This window comes from Trichechus manatus, unplaced genomic scaffold (assembly GCF_000243295.1).
Source record: "Trichechus manatus latirostris isolate Lorelei unplaced genomic scaffold, TriManLat1.0 scaffold00261, whole genome shotgun sequence".
NCBI classification, from domain to species: domain Eukaryota; kingdom Metazoa; phylum Chordata; class Mammalia; order Sirenia; family Trichechidae; genus Trichechus; species Trichechus manatus.
Genome location: NW_004444197.1, coordinates 1,140,570 through 1,161,610, shown reverse-complemented (window position 1 = coordinate 1,161,610; position 21,041 = coordinate 1,140,570). Strand labels below are relative to the sequence as shown.

At 48.6% G+C, this 21,041-nt stretch overlaps 1 protein-coding gene across 1 annotated transcript in view; it reads right to left on the bottom strand.

Annotated features, from left to right (window-relative positions):
- Positions 1–445, bottom strand: part of HMGA1 (high mobility group AT-hook 1) — an 8,264-nt gene extending 7,819 nt beyond the window's left edge. The window contains exons 1-2 of the mRNA XM_023724812.1: positions 360–445; positions 17–124 (exon numbers count right to left, since the gene is read on the bottom strand). The gene's annotated coding sequence lies outside the window, so the exon portion shown is untranslated. The remainder of the gene's footprint in view (positions 1–16; positions 125–359) is intronic.
- Positions 446–21,041: the final 20,596 nt, after the last annotated feature.

Genomic DNA, 21,041 nt, shown 5'->3' with positions numbered 1-21,041 from the left:
CCCGGGGACGACTCACCGCGAGCTCGGCCGCCGGCCTGCGGTGCGCGCTCAGGGCTGCCGGGAGCGACGGTGCTGGGCGCTGAGGACCGGCCTGGCTCCGCCGCCGCTGGTAGCAAATGCGGATCTGAAACCAGGGGAGAGCAGAGGTGCTCAGAGCCTGCCGCCGCCGCGTGCCCGCCGCCCAGGCCCCCGCGGGGTATTTATATGTCACATCCAAGTGGGGGGGATATTCCCCCTCCCAGAAGGATGGCGAGGGGCAGGAAGCTGGGCACGGCCCGTGCGCGGCCTCAATAAATAAATAATTTAATTAAATTATAGATATAAAAAAAAGGAAGCCACCGGAGCGGCCCCGAACTCACGCCTTCTTGGAGCCGCGCCAGCGCCAGAAATAGCCCCGGCTCGGAGTCCCAATTAGAGGAGCGCAGCCCCGGCTCAGGGGAGCTTAAAAAGAGCGACCCAGGGGCAGGGGGGACGGGCCCGCCCGCGCCAGCCGTGTCACTAAGGAGGTGGGGCCATGCAAATGAGCCCGGGGATTTAAAAGGGCGGCCGCCCGCCAGCCGCGGCCGCTCGGGTGGGTGCTGCTGGCGGACAGGGTGTCGCACTCCCTGACGTTGGGGGAGAGTGCGCGGGAGGCCTGGGCTGGGAACCCGAGGGTATGGCCCACTCCTCACAGTCCCGACCTGAGGGAGCTGGCTAGGAGCGCAGAGAAATCAGGAAGGAGCTTTGTGCGAGGGGGAGGGCAACCTTTCGGCCCAAACTGGGGTCCCCGGGATAGTCACCTCTAGGGGTCTTCTGGGCATGTGGGTCTTGCCCCCTCCGTGTATTGATGGGCGTTTGTGCTTGCGGGTTCCACGCGGCGTGAAGGAGGGGAGTGGAGAGAAACGAACCTGTTAGAAAATTCCGCGGCCTATCTGCCGCCCCTCCGCCCAGATAAGCGGCTCATAGAGCTCCTCTGGGCGGACAGGTGTCGGCATGTGCATTTCAGTGTCAACCCGCGTGTGGCTGGCTGGTGAAATACAAGTCTTGTGAAACTTATGAAATCCAAAGAGTTTTAATTAATGGCCACGGGTGAGCCATAATCAAGGCGCAGCCTTCAAGCGAAAGAAACGATTGACTCGTTCGCAAGTCAATCCGAAGAGTCATTCTTTTAGGTGACGTGGGTGGTGTTTTGGGACCTGTGGTCCCAGTTTGTGACCTGGCCCTCTGCTGTGAGTTTTTTTAAAACAAGAAAGCGTGGGCAAGGGGTCGCCTGGAAGCTCTTTGAGGGCAGGGGCTGAATTTTACGCACGCCACACCCGCCACGCCTGGGCCGCCCGGCGCCTGACTCAACAAAAACTTGTTGCACAAACCAGAAGGAAGCCAAAGTGGAAAGATGGCGGGGACGGCGGTGGGAGAAGAAAGGGCGCAGTTCGAGCGGCGCGCCCTGCAAACCGGGGCCCGGGGCCTTCTTGGGCGCACCTCCCCGCCCTTGGGTCCTGAGGCGGCCTTCCACACCTCCCGTGATGCAGTGAATTACAATGTGGTCCAGTGACACACGGCGGCTGTGACTCATGTTTTTCTTTGCTCCCCTTCTTCCTCCCCGGTCAGCCGAGGTCCCGGCCCAGCCCCCTCCTCAGGAGGGGGACGCTAGGAAAACCCTGAGCCCAGAGTGGAGGCGGGGTGGGGAGCTAGAGGGGCCGGGCCTCCTAGTTTCAGGAATGTTTCAGGAATGTTTCCGGTGGGGGTGGGGAACAGAGCCGGGAGTGGGCCCAGCCCCCACCCCAGGGCAGCGGGATGGCGCCCTGGGCCCCGGGCAGCACGTGCTCGGCCGGGTGGGGGCGGGGGCGCCTGGGCGGGAAGGCGCCGGGAGCCGAGAGAGCGGGTTCAAAGGAGAGGGCGCGGGCCTGCGGCCTGCCCGGCCCGAGGGTGGGCCCGGAGGCCGCGCTCGGCGCGCTGGTTCCCCGCCCCGCGCCCAGGTGAAACGCAGTTCCTGAGAAGTCCAGGGGCCGCCCCAGAAGGGGAGAGGAAGTCACCGAAGGACGGCCCGAGGGGAGGGGAGAGGAGGGAGGAGGGAGAGGCTGGGGGAGGGGCGGCCTGCCCCTTTGTCTGGAGCCGGTGGGTGGGGGTGGGGCGGGGTGAAGCGCGCGGCTCCCTCCATGTTTGTGCCCTGCGCATGGCGCGGGCGCTTAGTAGGCCGCGAGAGAAGACTTGGCTGGAGGGCAATGAGTGGCGCGCTCTGGAGCCTTTGCAGCGTTGAGTGGAGCAACGCGTCTTCAGCGCCCACCTATCCACCCTCAGGTCACAGGTCCCTGCTATCAACCCAGTCCCCCACGTCTGGGCCGTCCGCCCCAGAGCCCCTTCCCCTGTACACAACCCTCCCCAAGGCCTGCCCTCCCCAATGCTGCCTAGGCTTCTTGTATTAGGTTCTGGGGCTGGCGCTCAGGAGGGCACGGGGAGGGTCTTATTAGCCCCCTCCCCTGGACGCGCCTAACATCGGGGCATCCTTTCCCGTCCATTCATGGGTGCCTTCCCAGAGGGGGAGATAGAGAGGAACTTCCTCCCCAACGGGCTGTGGAAAAATTCGGCCAAACTTTTTGGCCCACTTCTAGCAAGCCAATTTGATATTTTTCCTACTCTTTATTTTCCCCCTCGTCCTGATTTCCTCACCGACTTGGTTTTTTTTACCTTGTATTTTTGTAAGCCACCTCAAACCCTCTCTGGAAGGAGGCAGGTATAAATAAAGATGTAGGCAAATATAGTAGGCTGTTCCTCTCCAGGATTACCCACACCGTCAAATCCAAATAATTCTCTACCTCCATGCTTTCTGGATTACAAATGTTCTCAATTCACGCTCTCTGTTCTTTGCCTCTTTCAATAGGTATTAGGAAGAGGGGTGAGTAGCAGTGGGGATAAAAAGATGAAGACAATCCCTGTCCCAGCAAATTTCATGTCTAGGGGAATCTTGACCAGGAATGTACGAGAGAAAGCTGAATAATAACCCAGGAGATGACATTAGGCAAAAAGCATTCATTCAGTATTCATTGAGGGCTTACTATGTGCCAGGAACTGCCCCAAACTCTTGGGGTACAATTAGTGAATAGAGCAAAGTTCCCTGCACTCTTGAAACTTATATCGAGGGGTGGGATGCTTAAAGAGAGACTTAGTCAGTGCTGAAGGAGGTCAGAGGTGAGAAGTTGGGAACCTGAGGCGGTTGGGGAAGTCTCCTGGAGGAGATGGGCTTGAGCAGCCCTTGATGGGATTTGGAGAGGTGGAGGACTGCTGGCACCAGGGAGAGGAAGCTATTCTAGGCCTGAGTCTAACCCTGACATCAACCAGGTTGGCCAAGGTCTGAGCGGACCCAGAGACGTTGGTTGATATGAGACCCAGTCTTTGCCACAAGAAGCAGTTTCCAATGATCAGATTGAGGTTATACAGTTTCCTCAAGGAAAGCTCAATGAACATCAGTGAACCCAACAGGAATGTCCAGGTAATGAGGCGTTGGGGTCACCTTTATTTTTTAGGACAGCTAAAAGTTAAGCTCATTTCCACCTGAACTGTTGAAATTCTTCTTGATGTGTGTGTGTTACTTCTTTCCCTGACAATCTCTCAGTCCTGGTTTGGAAATGCAAAGGTTGTGGTAGGTTGGGGTATCCCTTAGCATTCCCTGGGGATTCAAGTTTTCTTTCCTCACAACATCTCTCTAGCCAGCATGTTTATCATTTTACCTCTTGCTTTTCAGTCAACTGCAGTGTTTAGAAAGAGGGAAAGACCAGTGTGGATGGCTAGTGATTGGCTTATTTGAGGTTTTCCAAATGGGAGCAGTGGGGGTGTGACTGTGTATGGCATGGCATGTCCAGCCCAACATGGAAAGTGGATGGCAGCGGGGAGAGAATCAGGAATTGTCAAGTGTCATTGGGTGACCCTATAAACCCTATAAATTGTCCAAATCAGGGAAGTTTTAAAAGTAAACTTTTTACTGAGAAATAACATATATACAGAAAATGCACAGATCGTAAGTGCTCAGCTCAAATTTTCACAAAGTGAACACTGTGTCCCCAGCACCCAAATCAAGAGCAGAATGTTGCCAGCTGCCTTGTGTAACCACTGTCCCAACCTCTAACAGCATCATTTAGTTTCACCTGTTTATATACATTATACGGATGGAGTCATACAGTGTGTATTCTCCCGGGTTGGTTTCTTTCACTCAACATTATGTCTGTGAGATTCATCCACGTTATTGAGTGTGGCTGCAGACTGTTCATGCTCACTGCTATGTAGCTGACATGGTATGAATGAACCACAATTTATCCATCCCCTTGAAGGGCATTTGGGTAGTTTCCTGTTTGGAGGTAATACAATTACTGCTGCTATGAACATTCTAGAATATGTCTTGATAAGCAAAGGTGTGCATTTCTGTTGGGCACATACCTAAAATTCCTGGATCATAGTATATGTATGTTCAGCTTAAGTAGGCAAATAGGGCACCTGAGAGTAAGAGAGAGCATTATTAGTAATTATGAGCAGAGAACAGCATAAACCTGGACTGACCCAGGATGTAGGATTCACCTTGGTCAAAAGTCCCTAGTACACAGTCTCTGACCACTGTCCTCAAGAGTCATCTACCTACTAGTACATCTAGTCATCTGGCAGGATCAGGCCTGCAGGCCCTGCTGACCACAAGCTCTGCTGCCAGAAAGCCTGGCAGGCCTAGAGTGGAAGGAGGGCCTCTTCTGGTTCCAACTTTTGAGGGAAAAACTCTCAAGTGAAAAGGAGGGCCTAGGAGGCAGCACCTCTTCCTGTGAGCCAGTGACTGACCCACCTATGGCCCCAGGACACCATGGACTTTATGGCCTTCTTCAGGGCTGGGTTCCCAGGGAAACCCAGCTCCTCTACAACCTGTGATAAAACCTGTGGGGGAAGGAGGAATTGATGAGCACACACTAAATGCCTGTGTTCTCTCAGATTCCTCCAAAACCCCACCACATCTGTAGTGTTATTGCCCCCATTTTACAGGTGTTGAAACTGAGGCTCGGGGAGGTTAAATAGCTTGGGATTCTGCCTCTTTCTCCTCCACTGCTCCTACTCCTAGGCTGAGTAGGTTTGCTGCCTTCTCCCAGTCTGGTTAGATGGATCCCCCAGGCCCCATAATAGACCTTAGGAAGGTGACCTTGAACTAGATAAATACATTTCATATCTTCAAGGGACTTACACTGGGTGGGGTAAGGAGATGGACAGGTAAACAGGCAATTTTACCAGTGTGGTACATGATGTGATGGGGGTCTGGGGAAGCACAGGGCAGGGTTCAGGGGATGCTTGGAGCATCTTAGGAGGCCCCGGAAGCAGGCAAGTAGGGGCAGCAGGGGGTCTGGCCTCGGGATGTGTTTTGGGCTGTGATAGAGTGGACTGGCACTCAACACCATTCCCCACACCCCTTCAAAGCTAGAGTTTTGGATCTGAATTAGATCCCACCAAAGAAAGAGAGATTTGGAAACAGGAAGTGAGGGAAAGCTTGCTACGTGGGGTGCGAAGATGTGAGGTTTTTCTGCAGCTTATCCGGTGTCCGGTCACCCGCTTTGGCGGGGTCAAGAGGCAGCTGTGGTGGCAGCAGGGACTCCTGCCCCTGGATCTAGGCTCAGCCATTCTGGTGGGGCCTCCTGATTCCCCACCCCCTGATTAGGGCAGAGATGGCTCACTTAAGCCATGTTCCAGGAGACCCAGTCTGGAGCCAGTGCCTCTAGTAGTTTTGTAAGCACCTAATTCCAGGTATTAAATCTCTGCCTAAAATGTAAGTCACATTCCTCCTTTGCTCAAATCTTCCAGATGCTTTCATCTTACATAGTGTATAATCCAGAGTTCTCACAATGGCCCTCAAGTCCCCTGCGATCTGTGCCCGCCACCTCTCTGACCTCATCTTCTATCTATTGCTCACTCTACTTTAGCCACAGCAGCCTCCTCACTGTTCCCCAAACTTGCCAGTCATGAGCCCACCGCAGGACCTTTGTACCTGCTTTGCCATCTGACTGGCATACTCTTCCCCACACTCCGCACGGATTGCTCCCTCACTGCCTTCCGGTCTCTGTTCACTATTGCCTCAGTGGGGCTTTCCCTATCCACTCTATTCAAAATTGCACATTTCCCTCTGCATTCCCCTATCCACTCTACCCTACTTTATTATTTTTTTCTAACACACTTATCTTCTAACATACTACATAATTTACTTATCTATTTAACCATTATCAATAATAAAGGGTATGTATTGTGTTTACTAAGGAGCCCTGGTTGCACGGTGGTTAAGCAGCTAGGCTGCTAACCGAAAGGTTGGTGGTTTGAATCCACCAGCCACTCTACAGGAGAAAGATGTGGCAATCTGCTCCTGTAAAGACTTCTTGTTAGGTGCTGTTGAGTCGGATCCGACTCTTAGCGACCCTATGTACAACAGAGCGGAACACTGCCCTGTCCTGCACCCGTAGATTACAGCCTTGGAAATCCTATGGGGCAGTTCTACTCTGTCCTATAATGTTGCTATGAGTTGGAATTGACTCGACAGCAGTGGAGTTTCGTACTGTGTTTACTGTCTAGTCCCCCCATCCTACTGGAATGCCAGTTCCATTAGGGCAGAGATATTTATCTGTACGTTCACTGGGATGTCCCCAGAGCCTAATACAGTGCTCAAGCTCAAAAAAATATGTTGAATGAAGAGTGATCAGACTAAGTGGTTCCTGTTATCTGCAGAAGCCACGTCACGGGGCATTGGGTCGGGGCTAGGATATATGTCTCCAAATCTCAAGGCAGGGAAAATGGCAGAAAACCCAGCAAATTGTCATGGGAGTGGTAGTGTAGGCCAGCCCGAGACACACATGAGGGCTTCTGCACCTTTTGGAGAAACTGTTTCTTGTATCATCAAGTTAAAACCTCTGTGTTGTCATGTGTTCTGCTCATAGACTCATTTCTAGTGGGCACTACCTTTATATGCTATAATTTGCCACCAGTCATGGGAAATTGTTTTTTTCACTTGGTGTCTGTTACTTATAAAGACTATGGCAGTGGCCACTCAGGCTTAGTCATCAAGATATGGAAGATGCCTGGCAAGCACCTTGTCCCTTTGGCTGGGAGCACTGGCTGGGTTGCTTGTTGGTGCAGGGCAGTGGTGGCTGCTCACCTGGGTACACACTGGGTGAGCATAAGATTTATGCTTTACGGAGAACAAAATAGTTTTCTTTTCAGTCTAAGTAACTATCTGACAATGACCAGTGCAACAAGCTCTGCAAATAAATTACCCTCAAATACAGTGCCCCCTTCCTATCCAAGAATGGCTGAAAATACATGCACTTTTGGCTTTGTGGGTCTATCCAGTCAGTTGGCCTAACGTTGTTTTTAGAGTTTCTATTTTACCTCCAAGGAGCCCTGGTGGTGCAGTGGTTAAGCGCTCGGCTGCTAACTGAAAGGTTGTCATTCAAACCCACCAGCCACTCCTTGATCCTGAGGAGAAAAATGTGGCAATCTGCTTCCATGAAGATTTGTTGTTGTTGTTAGGTACCCTGGAGTCAGTTCTGACTGATAGTGACCCCATGTACAACAGAACAAAACATTATCTTGTCCTGCACCATCCTCACAGTTGTTGCTATGTTTGAGCCCATTGTTGCAACCACTGTGTCCATCTATCTTATTGAGGGTCTTCCTCTTTTTCACTGACCCTCTACTTTACCAAGCATGATGCCCTGCTCCAGGGATTGGTCCGTCCTGATAACATGTCCAAAGTACGTGAGAGGAAGTCTCGCCATCCTTGCTTGCAGGGAGCACTCTGGCTATACTTCCTCCAAGGCAGATTTGTTTGTTCTTCTGGCAGTCCATGGTATATTCAGTATTCTTCGCCAACACCGTAACTCAAAGGTGTCAGTTCCTCTTTGGTCTTCCTTATTCATTGTCCAGCTTTTGCATGCATATAAGGTGACTGAAAATACCATGGCTTGGGTCAGGTGCACCTTGGTCCTCAAAGTGACATCTTTGCTTTTTAACACTTTAAAGAGGTCTTTTGCAGCAGATTTGCCCACTGCAATACGTCATTTGATTTCTTGACTATTGCTTCCATGGGTGTTGATTGTGGATCCAAGTAAAATGAAATCCTTGATAACTTCAATCTTTTCTCCATTTATCATGATGTTGCTTATTGGTCCAGTTGTAAGGATTTTTGTTTTCTTTATGTTGAGGTGTAATCCATACTGAAGACTGTGGTCTTTGATCTTCATCAGTGTCATGGATTGAATTGTGTCCCCAAAAAATATGTGTATCAATTTGGTTAGACCATGATTCCCAGTATTGTGTGATTGTCCACCATTTTGTCATCTGATGTGATTTTCCTATGTGTTGTAAATCCTGTCTCTATGATGTTGACGAGATGAGATTAGCAGCAGTTATGTTAATGAGGCAGGACTCAATCTGCAAGATTAGCTTGTGTCTTGAGCCAATCTCTTTTGAGATATAAAAGAGAGAAGTGAGAAGAGAGACATGGGGACCTCATACTACCAACAAAGTAGTGCCAGGAGTAGAGCGCATCCTTTGGACCTGAGATCCCTGTGCTGAGAAGCTCCTAGACCAGGGGAAGATTGATGACAAGGACCTTCCTCCAGAGCCGACAGAAAGAGAAAGCCTTCCCTGGAGCTGGTATGCTGAATTCGGGCTTTTAGCTTTCTAGACTGTAAGAGAATAAATTTCTCTTTGTTAAAGCCATCCACTTGTGGCGTTTCTGTTATAGCAGCACTAGATAACTAAGACAGTCAGTAAGTGCTTCAAGTCCTCTTCATTTTCAGCAAGCTAGGCTATGTGTAAGATTACAGCCTTGGAAACCCTATGAGCCAATTCTACTGTGTCCTATAGGGCTTCTATGAGTCAGAATCCACTCCACAGCAATGAGTTTTACCTCCTACTCGGGTTAATAGTGCTTGGGGTCTTAAAAGCTTGGGAGTGGCCACCCAAGATACACTGATTGGTCTCTATTCACCTAGAGCAGCGGAGAAAGAAACAGACCTAGGAGCTGGAGAAGGAAATGGACTGTAGGTTTAATTGCCTCCATAAACTACTACCACCATTACCAAGAGACCGAAAGAAATGGATGATACCTGGCTACTATTACTGAACATTTTGATCAAGAACCCAACAGATGGATCCTGATCAAAAGGAGTAGAAGTGTGGAACAGAACTTCAAATTCGTATGGAAACCAGACTTACTGGATACATTGAGACTGGAGGAACCCCCAAAACTAATGCTAGGAAATAATCTTTAAACCTTGATCCAAAACTATCCCAAAAACCATTGTTAAACTAAACAACCGTTTAGCCCAATTAATAAAAATGCTTGTCTTGAGCATAGCATTCTTATAAAAAATTATCTGTGTGAGCTTAAGCTGCCAACAGTTAATCTAAAGCACAAATGAGAACGTTAAGGGGCAGAGAGCCTAAATTAATAGCGATGAAACAATATGGGTAATGATAGTGAGAATGGTGACACAGTAAAGTATGCAATCAATGTTATCGAACTGAACTGTTCATATAGAAATTGTGAATGGATGTATGTTTGGTTGTGTGTATTGCCACCAAAAATAAATATTTTTTAGAAAGAAAATACATGTACTGTAAAGCTGTGTAAGTTATGAAAGTCTTATTTGTAGGAACTAGTGGAAGGAAACCTGTTAGGGCAGAGATGAGCAGGGTGGGGAGTGAGGGTGTGAAGGGGTGGAGGAGGGTGTGACCTGGTTCTGGGGGTGGGAGGGTGTTTTCTAGAGTCCTGCATGAGGCCTTGGACTGTTTGCCTCCCCAGGCCACACACCGGGGTTGGATGTCCATGACAGCCCCTTAGCCAGTTTTAGGATTTAGGGACTCAAGTCCCTTAACTTTAGCCACCTGCTCCCACCCATATAACACCCCTTTGGGAACAGACCCTGAGGTTTCAGGGAATCCTCTTATTGTCTTTAATTTCTGTTTCTCTTGTCTCTATACCTTGCCTTCTTTTTAAGGTGAGTGGGAGTATGTCTTGGGACAGGGATGGGGAACAGTGTGACCAAGAGGGGCTGTTCTCCTTAATCACTCCCTGGAGGAATTGCCAGGAGACTCCCTCTCACTTTGAAACCTGGCTTTTCCTGAGTTCAGAGCCAGCTCCTGCCTCTGCAGGTTGCACCTAGGGTGACAGCTAGGGGACCCTGCTCAGATTGCAGCAATGTGTCCTGGGTCACACCGAAGGGCTGAGACCAGGACTCCAAGCCCTGTCCATTGCTCTGTTCCCTCCAGGCTACCCTGAGCCCTCACCCCGAACCTTTCTTAGGGATGGAAGTGTGGGCCTGGGGTTTCAATTAAAAAAAAAAAAAAAAAACGGGTAGGAAGGGGCTGCGCCTGTGGGATCCCAGAAGTACATGGGAAGCCTGGGGCTGGACTCACAGCCCCACAGGCCATGGGCCAGAGTCTGGGGATAGAGCGGAAAGCAGGGTGAGAGGTCGCCGGGCGGAGGCCTGGGCTTTTGGGAGGAGGTGGGCAGGGGAGGGGCGGGGATCTGTTGGAGTCGTCCAAGGCTTTGTTTCGTTCTTCTCCACACCCAGAAGCCCTGCACCAGGGCCTAAGGGGGCCTTGGCGCTCTGCAGAAGTTTGGTGAATGGATGGATGAATGAGATCGAAAGGGGCTGGGGGAGGGGCGGAGGAAGTGGGTAGCTGGGAGGGGGAGGGGAGAGAAGGCGCGTGGGGGAGGGGAGATAGCCACTGGCGGGAGAGCGGAGGAGGAGGAGGAGGAGGAGGAGGGCGGCAGGCGGAGCTGGGCGAGCCTGCTGGTCAGGAATCTGGCTAGGAGGAGATGGCGGCGGGGAGGGGCCCGCCGGCTCCCCATTCGCCACCAACCTGTCTTGAACCTCCTCGTCTGCTCCCTGCTCACTGAGCCTCCAGGCCTTTCCCTACTCTAAAAACTCTGGGGGGCTCGTATCGCCCCCAAGGCCTGGTCTTCACTGTAAATTGGGTGGCTGGCCTTTTTGTTTTCTTACTTTCCAGGAATCCAGCCACCATGACTCTGTGGCCTGCAGCGGCTGGGATACCTGAATGGCCTAGGGGGTGGGCAGTGTGAGTGTGGGTGGCAGGCCCAGGCTGGGGACACCCACCACACATGTATGTCTGAGGTCTGGTTGGTGGGAATGCAGCTTTGGGATCTGGCCAGAGAGAGTCTGGAGTGGGATCTCTAGGGGCAGATGGGTGAGCAGAGAAAACCCAGGGGTCTGCCTGACTGGCAGCTGCGGGGGAACTCCCAGGGGAAGCAGTGGAGCTCCATGTGGGCAGTGCCTGGCAGGGCTTGGAGCTGCTGACAGCCATATTTCTGGGTCACCACCCAGGGTGCCCTGCCAGTTCCCAGGCCCTGGGGGGTGGGGTGAGGGGCGAAGGCGGCCCTCCGCCTCCTTTGTCCTGTCCTGGCATTTCTGGGCCAGCTCCCTCTCCCCCACCTCCAGCCTTGCTGCAGCCAGTGCCCCCCGGGGTTCTCCTGGGGGAAGAAGCTGCATGTTGATTTCTGCTCAATGATCCCGATATATTGTTGAGCCCGTTGGCTTTCCAGCCCAGGTGGAGGGGTAGGGTGGGGGTTATGAAGGTCGTCCAAAGCCCCTCCCATGTAGCCCCTCAGCTTGGGACCCTCTCATCTCCACCCTTGCTCCCTGGGATCTGTCCAGTTTGGATGCAACCCTTTCCCACCGGTTTTGCCCTTGGTGGGAGGGTGCTTTAGGGGCAGGATGGTTATCCTGGGCAAAAAAAAAAATCTCCCAGCTCCCAGAGAGCTATGGTGAGGTCGGCATCTGATGTCCCCACCTACCTTGGTATTGGCCTAGGTCCAGCTCAGGATGGTAGCTTGATTCATTGCATGCTTTTCCTCCAAGAACTCAAAGCACCCCATTATACAGTCAGTGAAACTGAGGTCCCAGGAGGTTAAGTATCTTGCTGTAGCGAGAAGTAGAAATGGATAAAAAATGGAGGGTCTGGGGTTGGCGGGGCAGGGATAACAACATTTAATGAGCGCCTCTGACAGTTTGTGCTTCAGGTGCATTACTCCATTCTACATGGGAGGAGTCATGTCCCCATTTCACAGATTAGGAGACTAGGGCTCAGTGAGGTCAGGTGACTTGCCAAGGCCATTAGCAAAGCCAGGATTCAGCATTATCTGCAGGTCTTACTTCCTCCCTGCCCACCCTGGTCAGTAGAATCACCTACCTCAAGCCCACCCAGCTCTCCCTACCTGCTCCCTGTTCTAGTTTTCTTTTATTCCATATAGTCCTTATCTAAGGCCATGGCTCCAGTGGTGCAGTGGTTAAGAGCTCTGCTGCTAACCAAAAAGGTTGGCAGTTCAAATCTACCAGCCGCTCCTTGGACACCCGACGGGGCAGTTCTGCTCTGTCCTGTGGGGTCTCTATGAATTGGAATGAACTTGACGGCAAGGAGTTTGGTTTTGGTTTTATCTAATGTCAGGACCTACGACTGAGTGCTTGAAATGTGGCAAGTCCTAACTGAGACATGCTGGAAGTTAAAGTGCCTCCTGGGTTTCCAAGGCTTTTGTTGTTGTTGTTAGGTGCTGCCAAGGCGATTTTCCACTCATAGCAACCCCACGTGACAGAGTAGAACTAACCCATAGGGTTTTCTAGGGAGTCCTGGCAGCACAATGGTTAAGCACTTGGCTGCTAACTGAAAGGTCAGTGGGTTTGAACCCACGAGCAGCTCTGCTGGAGAAAAGACCTGGGGATCTGCTCCCATAAAGATTAAAAAAAAAAAAACTCGTTGCTGTTGAGTCGATTCTGACCCTATAGGACAGAGTAGAACTGCCCCATATGGTTTCCAAGGAGCGGCTGATGGATTTGAACTGCCAGCTTTTTGGTTAGTAGCCGTAGCTCTTAACGACTACCCCACCAGGGCTTCCTCCCGTAAAGATTACAGCCTAGGAAACCCTATCGGGCAGTTCTACTCTGTCATATAGGGTCACGAGGAGTTGGAATCGACTTGACAGCACACAACAACAATAGCGTTTATGGGAGCAGATTACCAGGTCTTTCTCCCACAGAGCTGCTGGGTGGGATCGAACTGCCACTTTTCAGTTAGCAGCCAAGAGCTTAACTGTTGGGCCACCAGGGCTCCTTTCCAAGGCTTAGTACAAATACAAAAAAAAAAAGTAAACACAAAAACAAACCAAAAATAACCCTCAATTGCTTGTATACTGATTACATCTCGAAATGATCATACTTGGCTACTATATTGAGCTAAATAAAATATATGCATATATTTATATATATTTCACCTGTTTCTTTTTACCATTTTAATGTAGCATCTAGAAAATTAAACATCACTTATATGGCTTACATTACATTTCTATTGGACAACGCTAGTCTAGATATTTTGCCTATTTATTATTTATTGTCTCTCCTCACCTACCCAGGACGTCAGCCCCGGGACGGTCGACTTGTGCCTTGTTGTGTACACTATTGTATCCCAGGTGTTTAGAGCCTGGCACGCAGTAAGTACTCAATAAATATTTGTTTACTGAAATTGAACCGGTTTAAACCCACGCCAACATCAGAGGACCAAGAAGAAGTCTGAGGGGGGAGGAGCTTTCATTCCTTATCCTCCCCTGCTGGAGGACCCAAGTTGCCCACCTGCTTCTACCACCCAACAAGGCTCCTTAAGGTGCTCCTGGTAGACCCCCAAGGTTCCTTCTTAACACCTCCCTCCCCCAACTCTGTGTGCGTGCGTGCGTGCGTGCGTGCGTGTGTGTGTGTGTGTGTGTGTGTGTATGTGTGTAAATGGGTCTGAAGTCTGGCTCCAGGTTAGCGATGCTTGCTGGGGGACACTCCCACACCTTTTGGAAGCTAAGAGAGTAGCTGCCTTGTGGAGGCGCAGGGAACAGACAGTAGGAGTTGCTGGGACCCTCGATGCACTCTCTCGCCCAACCAAAGCAGGGAAGGGCAGGCCCAGCCCCTGAGCCTGCCCGGCGGAGAGCCTGCATGCGCCTCCCCGGGAGCCGCGTACCTGGGAGGAGGGCGTGGAAGCCCGGCGGAAGAGCCCTGCGGCCTGGAGGGGAGGGAGGAAAGGTCCGGGGGTGTTATGTTGTTGTCTGCGGGTAGGGTGTGGGTGGGAGTGTATGTCCGGCTCAGGCTCACACAAGGTCACTGTGTCAAAGGAGCTTTTCGAACACTTTCTCTTTCCCTACAATCGCGGCTCCGAAAGCCCCTTCCGCAGGGACTTCCCTCCCCGCCTGACTCACGCTGCCTCATGCGTGTGACTCAGGCCGGGCGCCGCGCCAGCCCTACTCTCCCCGCCCCCCGGCCTGCCACCAGCCTACTGCAGCGGGCGAGGACTGGGACAGGCGGCGACAGGGTGGGCGCGCAGGGATGAGTGCCTGGGGCGGGGTTGGGGTACCACCGGGGCAGAGGTGGGGTACTATGGAGTGGCGATGGGAGGCTTAGGGGCAGAGATGGGAGGATACTGAGAGGCACAGATGAGGTACCGTGGTGGCGGAGATGGGGGACTGAAGGGCAGAGAGAGGGAGAGACCGAGGGGTAGAGACGGGTAGAGATGGGCACCTGGTCATAGTCTAGAGGAAACAATTGCAGAGAAAACAGCTCTAGAAAGGTGGATAAAAAGAGAGAGTCAGTTATAGGCAAAGACAGAGTAATGGAGACAGATTGAAAGAGAAACAAGAAAACAGAAAAAAGGAGAAGGGGAAATAGACTAAGTGGAGAAGGACAGAGACACAGAAGAGAGAGCCCAAAACCTCCACTCACTGGAGGAGCAGGCAAACAGAGAGTGGAGGATGACAGAGGTGACAGGTGAGGGACAGGAAGGAGAAAGGAGCTTTTGGGCACTGCTGCCCTTGAGTCCTGCAGACTCCTGGGGCTGGCAACCTGGCCTGAGAGCCTGGGCTGAGGGTTCACCGCCTCTGAGCCTTGTCCTCCTCTCCCAGCTCCACCTTACCAGCTCTGTGTTTGCTGCAGGCATGTTACCTCATGTCTCTGGACCTCAATCTTCTCTTCTGCAAAACAGGGAGGATAATACCGCCTCCCTGTGCTGGTTATTCTCCCTCCACCCACCCCTTTCCCCACCACCCCCGCCTGTCCATCCCTTGCTCTGAGGGGCTCTGTGCTGAGAGGCCGACCTCTTGGCTTGTGTCCCTGGTTCTCTTGCCAGCTGGGTTTGTGTTGGGCAGTACCTGTCCACTGGAGATCCGAGGGCAGGAGAGAGAGAAATCGGACTACTCCTTCCGCTGCTCCTGTCCTGCTTTGGCCCCTGGTCTGGCCACAGCTTTGGTTCCCACCTACCCCATCCCCCCATGACTGCAGCTGTAGGAACTTCCCCTTGCCCTTTCAGCTCTGGAAGTCACAATGACTTTCCCGCATTGCTGGTCCCGGTGCCTCACCACCCCTTGTTGATCCCCTTCGCCCTGCCGACAAGTCCCTGCCAACTGTAACTGCCCCTCCATTAAAACCTCTTGAACCCTTGGCTTGGATTCCATTTCCTGCCAGGGCTGTGACTGCTACACAGCAGGGTCAGAGCTAAATGTAGCACAGTGCTTGGCACGCAGGAAGTGCTCAATAAATCGAAGCTTATGTCATCATTATCCTGCTCCTTGCTATATTGCTATATTGGGGATGGGGAGCAATGTTAACCCTTAGTGGAGTAATGTACAACATAAAAAAGCACTTGGATACCTATTAGCTCTTTAAATCATCACAGTGAGTCTGTGAAGCAGGTATGGGGTTATTAGCTTCATTTAGATGAGAAAAATGAGGTTCATGCATTTAACAACAACCCAGTGGACTAAGAGCAGTGACAGAGAGGGCTGCTTCCTATGGGTAGTGCATGGGGCTGGTCAGGGAGGGGACAGCTATGAACAACAAAAATAATAATAATAGTAGAAAAAGTGTACTGATATTTTCCAAGTGCTTGACATGGTTCTGATTTACTCTTATTAACTCGAAGGCTGCTATCCTTACTGCCATTTTACAGTTGGGGTAACCGAGACACAGAGGTTAAGTAATCTTCCCAACGCCATACAGCCGAGCTGGGCTAGAATGCAGTCAGTCTGGCTCCAGATCTGCCGCTCTAAATCTCTGCTAGGTACGCTCTCGGGTGGAAGTCTGGCTGGGGTAGGCAGGGGCAAGCAGCATCAGCACACTGGCGTTGCAGGTAGAATGGACAGTGTGGGCAAACAGTTGGAGAGGAAAGGGCTTGCCTAGTATATTTCAGAAATAACCAGCTGCCCTGTAGCACCTGATACAAGGTGGGAAAAGGAAATGGCAGATGAAGCGAGTAAACAGGAGCTAGATGCTGGGACTACCGTCCATCAGCCAGGGCCACGAACTTTGTTCTGAAGGTAATGGGGAGCCGTGGAAGGTTTTTAGCAGAGGTGAGACAGATTGGCATTTTAGAAAGGATTACTCTGAAATGCAGTGGAGATACTGTTTTTCAACTATCAGATGGACAAAGAGCTTTAAAACAATAATTCTCAGTGCTGCCAAGGTTTCAGCACGCTGGGTCCTCTCACATGTTGCTGATGGGAAGAGTTAGTTTGACCTTTCTGGAAACCAGCTGGGCCACGTGTGGTGCTTGAAGAGGGCTCAGCCCTTTGACCTGCTAATCCCATTTCTAGGAATCTCTCCTTTGAACATAATTAGAAAAGAGGTCAGAGAATCTGAAATTGATCCCATCATTATTTATTATTATATTAATAATAGTAATAAAAGGAAACAACATAAATGTCCAATAGGATGGCACTGGTAAAATACATTAAGAGCAAAGTATGATGGAATGTTTCATAGCAATTAATTTTTTCAAAGAGTTAAATGCCATAAGAAATGCTAAAGACTCCTAGAATTCCTAGAACTAACAAGTGAATGAATTCAGCATAGTCTCAGGTTACAAGATCAACATACAAAAATCAATGGTATTTCTGTATGCTAGCAATAAACAATTAGAAACAAAAATTAAAACGATATATTATTTATAATAGCTCCAAAAAGAAAGAAAAAAAGAAATACTTGTATATAAAGTATTATGTATAAATCTAACAAAATATGTACAAGATGTCTATGCTGAAAACTACAAAATACTGATGAAAGAAAGCAAAGAAGACCTAAATACATGGAGAAACATACCATGTTCATGAACTGGAAGACTCAACGCAGTCAAGATGTCATTTCTCCCTAAATTGATTTATAGATTTAATGCAATTCCAATAAAAATCCTGGCAGGAATTTTTGTAGTTGATTCTAAAATTTATATGGAAAGGCAAAGAAACTAGAATAGTTAAAACAATTCTGGAAAAGATGAAAAAGTTTGGAGGAATTGGCTACCTGATTTAAAGACTTCCTATATAGTAACAGTAATCAAAGGAGTGTGGTATTGTCAGAGGGATGGACACAGATCAATGAACGATGCAGGAAGCATCAAAAGAAGATGGAAGGAATACACAGAGCCACTGTACCAAAAAGAATTGGTCAACATTCAACCATTTCAGGAGGTAGCATATGATAAAGAACTGATGGTACTGAAGGAAGAAATCCAAGCTGCACTGAAGGCATTGTCAAAAAAATAAGGCTCCGGGAATTGACGGAATACCAATTGAGATGTTTCAACAAACGGATGCAGCAATGGAAGACAGTTACCTGGCCAGCTGACTGGAAGAGATCCATATTTGTGCCCATTTCAAAGAAACGTGATCCAACAGAATGTGGAAATTATAGCACAATATCATTAATATCAAACACAAGTAAAATTTTGCTAAAGATAATTCAAAAGCAGTTGTAGCAGTACATCAACAGAGAACTGCCAGAAATTCAAGCCAGACTCAGAAGACGATGTGGAACAAGAGAGCATGGTCCCCGGATACACTTTTGGCTCAGTGGTGAAGTCACTCCTGAGGTTCAACATTCAGCTGGGGATTGGACAGCCCCATAAAACAAAATGGGACTAATGAGACACAGCAGTCCAGGGACAAGGAGTAGAAGGCAGGAAAAGACAGGAAAGCTGGTAATAGGGAACCTGAGGTTGAGAAGCGACAGTACTGACATGTCGTGGGGTTGTTAACCATTGTCATAGGGCAATATGTGTACTAATTGTTTAATGAGAAACTGTTCTGTAAACCTTCATCTAAAGTACAAAAAAAAAAAAAAAATTATGTATGTGAGATAAAATTGACAACAGCAACTCAAAAGGATTGATGGGAAGTCTAGGGGGCAGTGAGTTAAAGATAATGGTGATGGAATAATTTGGAAAAGGATAGTGAGAATAGCAGCACAACTGGAAGAATGTAATATATGTCACTGAATTGTAAATGTAGAAATTTTTGAAATGGTGTGTCTTTGACTATGTATATTTTCACCAAAAAAAAAAAAAAAGGTCCTCCAAGGTCAAGAAGGGAGAGTGTTGACATGTCATGGGGTTGTTAACGAAAGTCATAAAACAATATGTGTACTGACTGTTTAATGAGAAACTATTTGTTCTGTAAACCTTCGTCTAAAGTACAATTTTAAAAAATTAGAAAAAAAAAATCAAATGACGTATTGCATCGGGCAAATCTGCTGTAAAAAGACCTCTTTAAACTGTTAAAAAGCAAAGATGTCACTTTGAGGACTAAGTTTCACCTGACATATGCCAAGTTATTTTCAATTGTTTCATATGCATGCAAAAGCTGGACAATGAATAAGGAAGACTGAAAAGGAATTGACACCTTTGAGTTATGTTGTTGGTGAAGAATATTGAGTATACCATGGACTGCCAGAAGAACAAACAAATCTGCCTCGGAAGAAGTACAGCCAGAATGCAAGGATGGCAAGACTTCATCTCACGTACTTTGGACATGTTATCAGGAGATACTAGTCCCTGGAGACAGACAGCATGCTTGGTAAAGTTGAGAGTCAGTGAAAAAGAGGAAAACACTCAATGAGACAGATTGACACAGTGGCTGCAACAATGGGCGCAAGTGGTTACAAGGATTGTGAGGATGGCACACGACCAGACAGTGTTTTGTTCTGTTGTACATAGGGTTGCTATGAGTTGGAACTGACCTGACGGCACCTAACAACAACAACGACGATCAAAGGAGTGTGGTATTGTCAGAGGGACGGACGCAGCGATCAATGAAATAGAGTCCAGAAATAGACCCCCACAAATATGACCAATGGATTGTTTTAAAGTTTTTTATTTTGTTGTTGTTGAGAATATACACAGCAAAACATACACCAATTCGACTGTTTCTACATGTACATTTCAGTGACATTGATTACATTCTTTGAGTTGTGCAGTCATTCTCATCCTCCTCTTCTGAGTTCTTCCTCCCCATTAACACAAACCCACTGCCCCCCATGTTTCCTATCTACTCTTTTGAGTTGCTTTTGTCAATTTGATCCCATATAGATAGATCTTAAAAGAGCTCCATACTCAAGGCAGACATTTTTTACTAGATAAGCTAAACAGCTGTTTGGTTTTAAGAAGACTTAAGGGGATATTTTTGGTTTAAGGTTTAATGTCCAACTGATTTTTGACAAAGGTGCAAAAGCAGTTAATGAAGAAAGGATAGTCTTTTCAAGAAATGGTGCTGGGACAACTGGACATCCACATGCAAAAAAATGAACCTTGTCCTAAACCTCACGCCTTATACAAAATGAACTCAAAATGAATCATAGCTCTAAATATAAAACCTAAAACTTCCAGAAGAAAATCTTAATGACCTGGGATTAGGCAAAGAGTTCTTAAACATGATACCAAAAGCACGATCCATGAAAGAAAAAAACTTGATAAACTGGACTTGATCAAAATTTAAACCTTTTGCACTGCAACAGACGCCATTAAGGATGAAAAGACAAGTTACAAACTGGAGAAAATATTTACAAATCACATATTTGGCGAAATACTTGTATCCACAATATATAAAAAACTCCCAAAACTAAACACACAACCCAATTTAAAAACGGGCAAAAGATGAGACCAGAAGAGCTAGATGGTGCCTGGCTACCACCAATGACGGCACTGACAGTGAACACAACAGAGACTCCCTGACGGAGCAGGAGAAAAGTGGGGTGCAGAACTCAAATGTTAGTAAAAAGATAAGACTTAATGGTTTGACTGAGACTGGAGGGACACCCGAAGACATGACCCCCAGGCTCTCTGTTAGCCCAATACTAAAACCATTCCTGAGGCCAACTCTTCAGACAAAAATTAGACTGGACAATGGGACATAAAATGATACTCGTGAAGACTGTGCTTCTTAGCTCAAGTAGATACATGAGACTAAATGGGCGGTTTCTGTCCAGAGGTGAGATGAGAAGGCAGAGAGTGTCAGGAGCTGGTTGAATGGACGTGGGAAATCCAGAATGGAAAGGAGGAGTGTGCTGTCATAGTATAGGGACAGCAACTAGGGTCACATAACAACATGTATAAATTTTTGTATGAGATACTAACTTGAATTGTAAACTTTCTCTTAAAGAACAATAAAAAAAGAAGAGGTGGACACAGTGAGCACAGAGGGGTGTTCCAGATACCTCTGAACAGCTCCCAGAAGAAACAAAAGGAGAAAGCAGATTTTCGGTACTTGTTTGTTGTCTTGTCTGGATAAGAAAAAAGCCTAAAAGGCAATGGAAAAATTTGGAGACTGATAACGGTGGTGGTTGAACATGATGAATGGAGTTAATGTCACTGAAATGGCAAACGTTTTGTTACATATATATTTAACATGCACACACAAGCCTAAATGGCTTCAGGCGCCCCCACCCCCCAGGTGTTAAGGGAGAGTTAACAATCCACATGTTGCATAAGAAAGTACAGCACCCACCACCACCGCCTCTCTCACTGCTGGTGTAGACAGCAGAGCAGAATGTATGCCAAGGACTCTGCCGTGCACTTTCTATTTATACTTGTTCTATTATTTATAAAAACCTTGCAAGTGGGATATTACTTCTTTTCCTTCCTAGAGATGAGGAAACTGAGGCCCAGGGAGGTAACGCAAGAGCAGGATTTTCCAACCTCGGGACAGTTAACATTTGGGGCTGGATAATCCTTTATTGCTC